This window comes from Sorex fumeus, unplaced genomic scaffold, assembly GCF_029834395.1.
Source record: "Sorex fumeus unplaced genomic scaffold, SorFum_2.1 ptg000063l, whole genome shotgun sequence".
Classification (NCBI taxonomy): Eukaryota; Metazoa; Chordata; class Mammalia; order Eulipotyphla; family Soricidae; genus Sorex; species Sorex fumeus.
This window is the reverse complement of record NW_026606120.1, coordinates 55704843-55715216: the sequence shown is the minus strand read 5'-3', so window position 1 is coordinate 55715216 and position 10374 is coordinate 55704843.

Sequence of the window (10374 nt, the reverse complement as noted above, 5' to 3'; positions counted from 1 at the left end):
AAACGGCATGTATAATCTCTCTTTATTTTTTTGCTTTTATAGGGGTCACACCTGGTGATGCCCAGGGGTTGCTCCTGGCTCTGCACTAGGAATTACCCCTGGCAGTGCTCAGGGGACCATATTGGATGCTAAGAATGAAACCCGGGTTGGCCGCATTCAAAGCAAGCACCCTACCCCCTGTGCTATTGCTCTAGCCCCTGTATAATCTCTTTTAAATTAAAAATAAAAGTTTTTCAAGCTGGAGCTGGAGTGATAGTATAGCAGCTAGGGTGCTTACTTGGAACTTGGCCACCACAGGTTCAAGTCTATGTACCACAGACAGTCAGCTGAGCTCTGCCCAGATTATTCCAGAGAACAGAACCAAGCCAGTTCTGAGTACTACCAGGTAGAGCCCCCAAAACAAAACAAATGAACAAAAGTGGGCAACACATGGAAAGAAACTTCCAGAAAAACTCACAGATGACTTACAAACATAAAGGAAAATGCTGGCTATCACTCATTATTACAGAAATGTACCTGAAACCCACAGTGAGATGCATACCAGGCTGGTGAGAATCCCTATGTCAGGATGATCAGAAACAATTACTATTGGAGAGGATATGGAGAAAAGCACCCTGGTATTTGGTTAACAGGAATGTAAGCTCATACAAATCTCATGGAGAAAAATATGGACTTCTTGTAAAAATACAAATAGTCATACCATGTTATTCTACATGTCTCTAAAAGGAATTTATCCAAAAGACAGAAATATGCTAATTACATAAGATATTTGCATTCCTATGTTCATAAAAGTGTTAGTCACAAAAGTCAAAACAAGGAACTGGAAAGTTGGTTCACAGTTGGTCCTCAGTTTACCTGAGGACAAGAGGTGGCCTCAGGAGGCAGGGGAAAGCAAATAGGTAGGAAAAGTCTCTGGGACATTGGTGGAAAGAAGTGAGAACTCTGGTGGCGTGTGTGGAATTAGAAAAATTTATTCATGAAATTATTTTTAACAGTATTATAAATCATGGTACTGAATTTAAAGGGTAGGGAGGAACATGGAATTAACTTAACTCTCCATGTATGGATGCCTGGATAAAGAAGCTATGATGTACACACATACTCATGGAATATTACATGGTCATTAAAAAGATGAAAGACCCCAACTTCAATCCCAGCACCAGATGTCTCTCCAGAACCCTGAGTGAGTTCCTAAAATTTTTTTAAAGCCTGGTTAAAGCTATAGTACAGCCAGTAGGATTCTTGCCTTGAACTTGGCACCATGTATGGTCACCAGAGCCCTACTAAGATGGTTCTACTGGAAGTGATGATGCTGGGAAAAATAAATCAGAAAATAAAAAACCATTTCAAGACTTTTTACTCCTGTGTGGAATATGAATAATGAATAACTAATGCAAAGAATCTGGAAGAAGGAAGGAAGGAAGGAAGGAAGGAAGGAAGGAAGGAAGGAAGGAAGGAAGGAAGGAGGAAATAAGGGAGGGACGGAGGGACAGAGGGAGGGAGGGAGGGAGTGAGTGAAGGAGGGAGGGAGGGAGGCAGGGAGGGAGGCAGGGAGGAAGGAACGGAGGGAGGAAGGGTGGAAACTAAGTCCCAGATTCGGTGAAAACTATTGTGGCTAGAGAGGGACAGGGGAACCTGGGAGGCTGGAAGAGGGGTTTTCCCATTTCTCCGAGGACCCTGGAACACCTGTGATGGGGCTCGAGAAAGCTCCTTAGAGAGGAGTCATCTAAGACCATGGAAGTCTATAATGATGCAAAGTAATGAGAAGTCCACTTTGAAAATGAATTCATTTAAATTTTAAATGTAATTATGATTAGCTTCCCAAAATGTCCCAAGGCAGAAAACAGAAAAGCTGCCTTCTTTCAAGATTTTTGTTGTTGTTTTTAGGCCAAAGACAGCTGTGCACAGGGCATTGAGCTCAGTGATCACTCCAGCAGATTCAGGGGTCTGTGTGTGGCATTGCAAGATTGGACCCAAATCAGCTGCGTGCAAGGTAAATGCCCTACATCCTGTAGAATCATTTCAGTCCCTGAAGATTACATTTCCAAAGAACGGCTCATGTGGTCTTGAGAAAGACATGAAAGAAACATAAAACTGATAAGAGTCCAGAAAAGATTTCTATATACGTCAAAGGGCAAGACGGGATTTGGGTTTTAGTCTTTTTTTTTTTAAGAAATGCTCTAATAAAGGGAGTCCAGGGACCCACAGCAAGACCCTAATGAAAGATAAGACTGAGAGAAACCGGAAGGTAACGTGATCCAGAGCATATCCCCAGGAACTCACTAAAGATCAGTAACTGAGGGAGTGAGGATTCCATCGTGGGGCAGCAACTGAGGAGAGCCCATTCACTGGAGTTCTGGAAACATCCACACCCCTCCCATTGCCTATTTCCCTGAGGGGTTCCCAGCACCCTCCTGGCCCTCCTGCTTGCAGAGGAGACCTGGTCCATGTGGGCAGAGGCAATGCCGCGCCCCATGGTTCAGCCATTATCCTTAGATCTGAACCATCCTCAGGCACCAGAGAGGGAAGGGCCTCACACACCTGGGGACCCCATGCTGGAGCCACAGGTTCCTGTGTGAGGGGGACCCTATTTTCCCCACTCCTCTCTCCTGCCCCTCTGGCCCAGCTTAAGGGACTGACCATAGGCCCTTCTCTGAGCTCCTCTCACAGACCAGCTGTCTCCTGAATTGCTGCTTCACAGAAGGTTTCCCAATCTCTATGAGCACTTATTTCGAAGACTGTGTTGTCTGTGATCTAAGCAGATAATAACACTCTAAATCTGCCTGTGACTTTCTGACCTTCGTCTTCTCATAAAAACAAGACAGTTGGGGTCGAAGAGAATCAGAGAACAGCGTGCCGGAGCCTGGGACCTACTGGAGCTAGGAAGATGAAGTGCTTTACAGACGCCTTCGTTGTCCTCTTGCTGGCTGTGGTTGATCTCAGGATCCTGGCCCCAATCACCCAGGGTGAGTTCAGTGACCTTCTCAAGGATGGCCATGTCTATGGTCACTCCTGCTTGGGAGGAGACCTTGGTCCTCCACGACTGTCCCTGCTCTAGATGTGGATGTGATTTGGCACTTGACTAAGGGCATCAGCAGGGCCCCAGAGGTGGTTCAGTGCGTTCAAGGCCTCTCCTGGCAAGCCAAGGTTTGAATTGAAACCCTAATGGCAATCACTCAGATGATCCTAACAGCTCTTCTGTCAGAAGACCAGGAAGAAGAGGGCTGGGGAGATGATGCAGAGACTTAGAAAATGTCCAGGGCAAGCAAGAGGTCTTGAGTTTGTTCCTGATGTCCTTTATGTCACTTGGTGATTTACCCCCCCCCCACAAACACACACACAGCAAACACAGCACAAACACACACCCCGATGTGGGTTCCTAGGTCAAATGACAAATTAATATAATGAATGAATAAAAATAGCCATAAAAGAAAATACACCTATCTCTGTCTCTGTATCTCTCTCTCTCTCTCTCTCTCTCTCTCTCTCTCTCTCTCTCTCTCTCTCTCTCCTCCAACTTTGGGAAACTATTGGCTTCTTTTCATGGCCTAAATTATTTCGTAGCTGTTCTTAACAGATGTACGATCACTAAGTTATAGGTCACTTAATTGTTTATTAAAATAAATTGAAATTTTGGGGAAAGACAGAGAATTCTACAATGTTAGAAAGAACATATGCTAGCCAGTGAAAATTGATCATTTGGTAGGGTAAATAGGAAAAGCCAGAAAAGTGACTCCCAAATCCACCTCCATGCTCCAGGTGTGTGTGCAATAGATAGTAACAAGTATGTATTTAACAATATACTCGCAGAGCTTAGGTACAAGCAGATGCTGTTTCAAGCATCCTGTGGGTATGAACACATTGGGTTGTGCTAAACCTGTTGGATGGATTATTCACAGCCATCCCAGCTTCACATTTTCTACCATAATTTTCACTGTGCTCTTATGGAAAGACAGGTCCTTAAACTTTTTATTTTGCAAATTCTACCCATACTTTATGAAACTACATAAGAAATTTATAGAAAGTTGAGTTATTTGCTTTATTGATAGAACCCAGGTCCTGAATGTCTTATCCAACATTTTGGTGCCAGCTATACATTTTGGAATGCAGATTTTCTCATGTTTTAAAAAGAGAAAACCATAGAACACAGTGATTCCACATGCAAATATCTACCCAAGCGAACAGAAAGCAGATCACAGGTATTGATAGGCGTGGTAATGGCAGCATTGGTCATCACAGTCGAAAGGTGAGAGAAGTCAAAGAGCCTCTGAGCAAAACAAGTGCTGCTTGTTTTTTAAATGGGTGTAGACAGATACAGAAGACTATTTCTCAGTCTTTAAGAGTAATAAAATGCTGACACACGCTGCAGCTTTGAAGGTGTACAGGAGACTGACAGAAGCCAGTGAGCCACGGGGACACTAGGTGGGGACACTGGGACTCTACCTCTCTGACATCTCTCTCCCCTCCTTGTCTCTGACGCACCTGCGAATCACAACCATGACTCAACCTGAGACTGAAACCGACATCTATGGTCAACAAGGAACTGTGACCCGGATCTGAGCAGCTCTGAACTGACAATAGACGCTGGTTTTTAATTTTTATTTATTTATTTTTTTATTTATTTTTGCTTATTGGGTCACACCTGGCGATGCACAGGGGTTACTCCTGGCCCATGCACTCAGGAATTACTACTGGTAGTGCTCAGGGGACCATACAGTTTGCTGGGAATTGAATCTGGGTAGGCTTCGTGCAAGGCAAATGCCCTACCCACTGCGCTATGTATGGCTCCAACCCAAAACCCTGGTTTTTAACTTAGTGAGGTCAGAGCCATAGTAGATTAGGGAGGGTGCTTGCCTTGCAAGCAGCCCATCTGGATTGATCCCAAGTATCTTATATTGTCCACGAATGGGTGTGCTCCCTGAGAGCAGAGCCAGGAGTCAATCCTGAGCATCACAGACTGTGGCTCAAAAACCTAAAGTCAATAAAATAAGATTCGTGCCTCGATTCTTCCAGGGGATGCCGGGCTGCCCAGCTGGGCGGGAAAATCATCCCTGAGTCAGTTCTCCCAGGGATCGCGTCACCAACCGGCTTCTATGACGAATGCCCCCCCCCCCACTTCCGTCTTCCGCCCAGGGTGGAGAATGCAGGTTAAAAGACCGAACTAGCAGCTGAGTTTCCGGCCGGAGTGACAGAATGATGGGGAGGCGCTTGCCTTACAAGTGGCTGTTCCCGGGTTCGGTCCCCGCTACCACGTACTTCAAGTGAGCACTCTCTGGTATTCGCTGGAAATTGGAGTACTGAAATTGAATGAATATTGAAGACTGTCTTGAATTGAACCGTTGAGATTGCCTTGAAGATTCAAATTGCCTTGATCTCATTGAGAGGGACTCTCAAATGAGCAAGGATCATGTTTTCTTGATTGTTTTGTCCCCCCCCCCCCCTTTGGAGATCTTAATATCGGTGAGACAACTCTCACCTCTTTTCATCTGAACTAAGGGCAGTTCCAGGAAGGAACTCAGGCTGATTGAAAAAAGGACGTAAAAAATGAGGGAAGAAATGGATAAGAGAGCTTTAAGATTTAAAATTTCATTTTTAAGGGAGTTTGGATAGAGAAGGACCACCTTGACAAGGATAGTTGGAAATGATCACTGGATAAGAACTGCATGCTGAAAATAGATAAAGCAACAAACATGAGAACATCTCACTACCTGTATTGCGAAACAAATTGCCCAAAAGGAGAGATGGAGAGAGGGAGGGAGAGAGAGAGAGAGAGAGAGAGAGAGAGAGAGAGAGAGAAGAAACGTGTCTGCTATAGAGATAGGCTTGGAGGGAGGGTGTTGGAAGGAAACTGGGGTAATTGGTTGTGGGAAATGTCCACTGGTGGAGCGACAGGTGTTGGAGCACTGTATGACTGAAGCCCGACCAGAAATAGTTTTATCACTCTGTACCTCATGTTGGTTTAATTTTTAAAATACATAAATGTTTAAAATAATAATAAGTAATTTAAAGTAAAATAAAATGGAGGTATAGATACACAGTTTCTCAGAATTATAAAGAAAACAAAATGCTGAGCACTGAGGCTCTTAGGGTTGCTGACATAAGCCAGTGAGCCAGGGGGCACTGGGTGGAGGCACTGAGACTCTGTGTCTCTGTCATCTCTCTCACCCTCTTGTCTGTCTCCCAACTAGGACCCACGAACAGATGGTAAAGGAGAAACTGACCTGTACAAACAAATAGATGCTTGTTTTTAAAATAATGGGGGCGGGTGCTGAAGAGATAGCACAGTGAGTAGGGCGCTTGCCTTGCACCCTGCTAATCTGAGTTAAATTCCCAGTATCCCATATGGTCCCCCAAGCACCGCCAAGTATAATTCCTGAGTGCAGTCAGTCATAACCACAGGCTGTGGCCCAAAACACAAAAATAAATTATTAAGTAAATTAAATTAAGTGAAGATATGGACATATACTTTCCCAGCTTTTTTGTAAAAAGGAAGGAACTGCTAACACACAGCACACCACTGCGGCTGTTGGGGAAGTGACACAAGCCAGTGAGCCAGTGGGTTGCTGGGTGGACACGCTGAAACTCTGTGCAACTCTCATCTCTCTCCCCTCTTTGTCTGTCTCCCACATAGAACTCAAGGGCAAGTATATGGTTTTGGCTCGACCCATGAAAGACTTAGGTAAAGGAGAAATTTGTGACCTGGAGCTGAGCGCCTCTGAACGAATGAATGAATGTTTGCTTTTAAAGTAATGGGGTTGGGTTGGGGGGGGGGATGGAGCGATAGCACAGCGAGTAGGGCGTTTTCCTTACACGTGGCTGACAGGATTCGATTCCCAGCATTTCATATGGTCCCCGGAGCACGATACCGCCAAGAGTATTTTCTGAATGCAGAGCCAGGAGTAACGCCTGTGCATCGCTAGGTGTGACCCCAAAAGCCAAAAAAAAAGTAATGGGGTTGGATCGGAGCAATAGTCCACAGAGGAAGGTCTTGCACATAGCCAACCCGGGCTTGATCCCCGGCATCCCCTATGGTCCCCTAGGAACTGCCAGGAGTAATTCCTGAGTGCAGAGCCAGGACGAAGCCCTGAGCATCATCAGGTGTGACCCAAAAAGACAAGCAAATAAAAACAAAAAATAATAAAGTAATGGGGCTGGGAGACTGGAGAGACAGGACAGCAGGTAGGGCTCTTGCCATACATACCGCCAGCTTGGGTTCCATGCCTGGCATCACATACGGTCCAAAGCACTGCCAGGTATATTGCCTGAGGGTAGTGCCAGGAGGAACCCCTAAGCATAGCAGGATGTGACCCAAAAACCATAAAACCTTAAATATTAAGTTACAGGACCAGAAAAAGGAGAGAACCAGAAGTAGAGAGCTGGCAGAGCACTCACCTAGCAAGCAACTTCCAGGGTTCAATCCCTAGCACCCCCATATGGTTCCCTAACCTGCCAGGGGTGACACCTGACACTTAAGAGGTCAGAGTAAGCTCTGAGCACCACCTGGTGTGTCCCAAAACAAAATAAAACAAAATAACAATAAAATTAAATAGAGTGACATATAGACACATGTCACAGCACTATGATTGTTGGGGTAAATGCATAAATCAGTGAGCTGGGAGACACTGGGCATTCTCCGTCATCTCTCTCACCCCTTGTCTGTCTCCCACATAGAACCCACCAAGATTCCTACGCCAGATCCTAAACCTGAGATATACGGTAAAGGGGGAGTGTGGCCAAGAGCTGAGGGTGCCAACCTGAGGCAACCTGCCCTGGTTGCTGCCCAGCTTGTTTGTAAGATAGGGTGAGAGGGAGGATGTTGGGGTAGTGCCTGTTTCCAAGAAACATCTGCAGGCGCAGAGGCAAGGGCACACCACATGTTTCAGCCACTGTCCTTACATCTAAACCATACTCAGATACCAGTGAGGGAAGGGGCTCACACACCACGGCACCTCCTGATGGAGCCACAGGCTCCTGTGTAAAGAGGACCCTGTTTTCCCCCAATCCCCTGTCTCCTGCCTCTGTGGCCTGGCTTTAGGAACTGACCACAGGCCCTTCTCTGAGCTCCTCTCACAGACCAGCTATCTCCTGACTTGCGGCTTCAAAGAAGGTTTCGCCCTATGAACCCTGGCCCGGCCCTGCTCTGATTTGCAGCACAGGTGAGAAATAAAACTCGGGATTCGCCTTGAGTGTCAGAAAGCATTTCAGGAAGTCCGTGCTTTTGACTGTCACAACACTGGTTTTGTTTTCTTTTGCTTCTATTTTATTGTTTGTTTATTGGTGGGTCACACTTAGGGGCTTCTCTGAGGTTTGAGCTTGGGGTAACACCCTGTACCTGGGAGATCCTCTGGTTCTGGGGATAAAATTCTTGCCTCCTCTAAGCAAGGAATGTGCTCTGCTGACTGAGGCATCTCTCTGGCCCTCACACAGTATTTGGACGAAGGTGTTCTCTGGTTTAGAACATGAGCAGAAGAGGTGGAAGAGCATTTTAACTGGAGTCATAAACTCTAGTTGTTATAAAGGGGATATGAGATTTACTAGTTGGCCAAAATAAAACAGCAAACACCAAGTGAAGTAGAACAGCATTCTCTGCAGGAAAGATTCCATTCCCTCCCCAGGCACAGTGCATGAAACAGAATTTCTGATAATTCAGGGCACAGAGAGAGACGTAAAAGAAAAGGCTAAGAGGGGAAGTTGAGGAACCAGAAGAAAACATCCAGTGAGGAGGAGCAGATCTGAGAAAGCAGGAGTGAATCTAGTAGCGAGAAGAACATGGGAGCATCCCTGGGCTGATCTTAACCCCCATACCCCTGTAGTGTGGGGGAGATCAGCGTGCACAGGAGAAGCACACAGTGGCAGCCTGTATCATAGGGTGTAGTCAGAGCAGTCACATGGCACAGAGGGCAGGATGCTGGGGTTTCTGTACGAGAGGGGCCCAGGCCGGATTGGAAAGCCTTCTAGGAAGACTCTCAGGGCAGAAGCACCTCATCTCAACGTGGGGGACAGTGTTCACGCTGCCCAAAGCTCCTTACCTACAGCATGGTCAGTGCTTAGGATGTTCTGGCTGCTGTCAGGATGGTTTTGGGGAAACTGACACTGGAGCAGCCACATCGAGAATTACAGCATTCCCTGTGCTAAGGACCTACTCAGTACTACTCAGTACTACTCAGTACTACTCATCTATCCTACTCATCTATCCCATCTGAGTCTTGAAGGTTCTCTTTGACAGTCAGTGACACAGCAAGAGAAAGTGGTGACAGAGCGAGGAAGCACCCAGCTGCTCGGAATGGTGACTCTCTGAAGCAGGGGTGCAGAAGTAGCAGAATATTTAACAGACACCAACTCCTTCCATCTCCTTTAGGGAACCAACCTGCATAAAGTCCTTTTCAGAAACCACAAATCAGCCTTAGTGTTTCTTACTATGGCCACCAATGCAGTGTCAAGAGAGGCTTGGCAGGGTGGGTGCAGCTGCAAGGTGGTAGAGTATATTCGACACTATCCGGCTCCCAAAGTCCCAGTACCTCACAGGGCCTTCACACTGGTGGCTCCTTCCATATAAGGAATTCTCTGCTGCTTACATGTTTATTAATCCGTCAGAGGAATAAAGACTCCTGTCCCTACCCCCATCCCCACCCAAGGATTGAGGGAATAGACATCTGATTCCCCTCTCTCCATCACGTATAGCAGAGCAGCTGGAGGTATAAAAGGATTCGGGAAGCAGGATGCTACTTTTCGATGTGCCCTGGACGGCCTTGATATAATCCCATCTTGTGACCGCAGAACGAGCTCCAGGACCTTGAAATGATGCTCTACTGTGCAAGTAATATACTTAAGAACTACTGCTCTATACTCTCTCACCTGCTATCCCTTCCCCCAACAGACACTCTGTAACACTGAGCTATGATCTTGGTTCTGGGCCCAGTCTGAAAAAGCATGAGCTCAGCTGGGTCCACCATTATGAGTCCATTCTACTTCTAAAGTTTTGTGAGTGATTATTCAGTTCTTCCAAGTCTGATTAGGCCAAAAATCCAAAATACAGAACCTTGAGCAATCTTCAGGCTGGTGCCATCTAGAACCGTTGGACAATAATTGGACCCTAAACAAAAGTGTGCATGGAAACCAATGGAGAGCAGAGCAGGGAGACATTTGATGAGCATACGGGTTAAACGACTTATCCTGAGTTTGTCTCCTTTGGGCTAAGGCAATGAGCCAAGGTTGCGATGGCAAGGTCAAAGTGATATGTTAAGCATTGTCACCATTGATGTGAAACCAAACTAGACACCAAGTTTCAACAAGGCACCTGCTTTCCACGAGAAAATACAGACTTATACTGGCTGCCTGCTTCTATGTCATGGGAAAGTTTCAAGCTCAACAGTA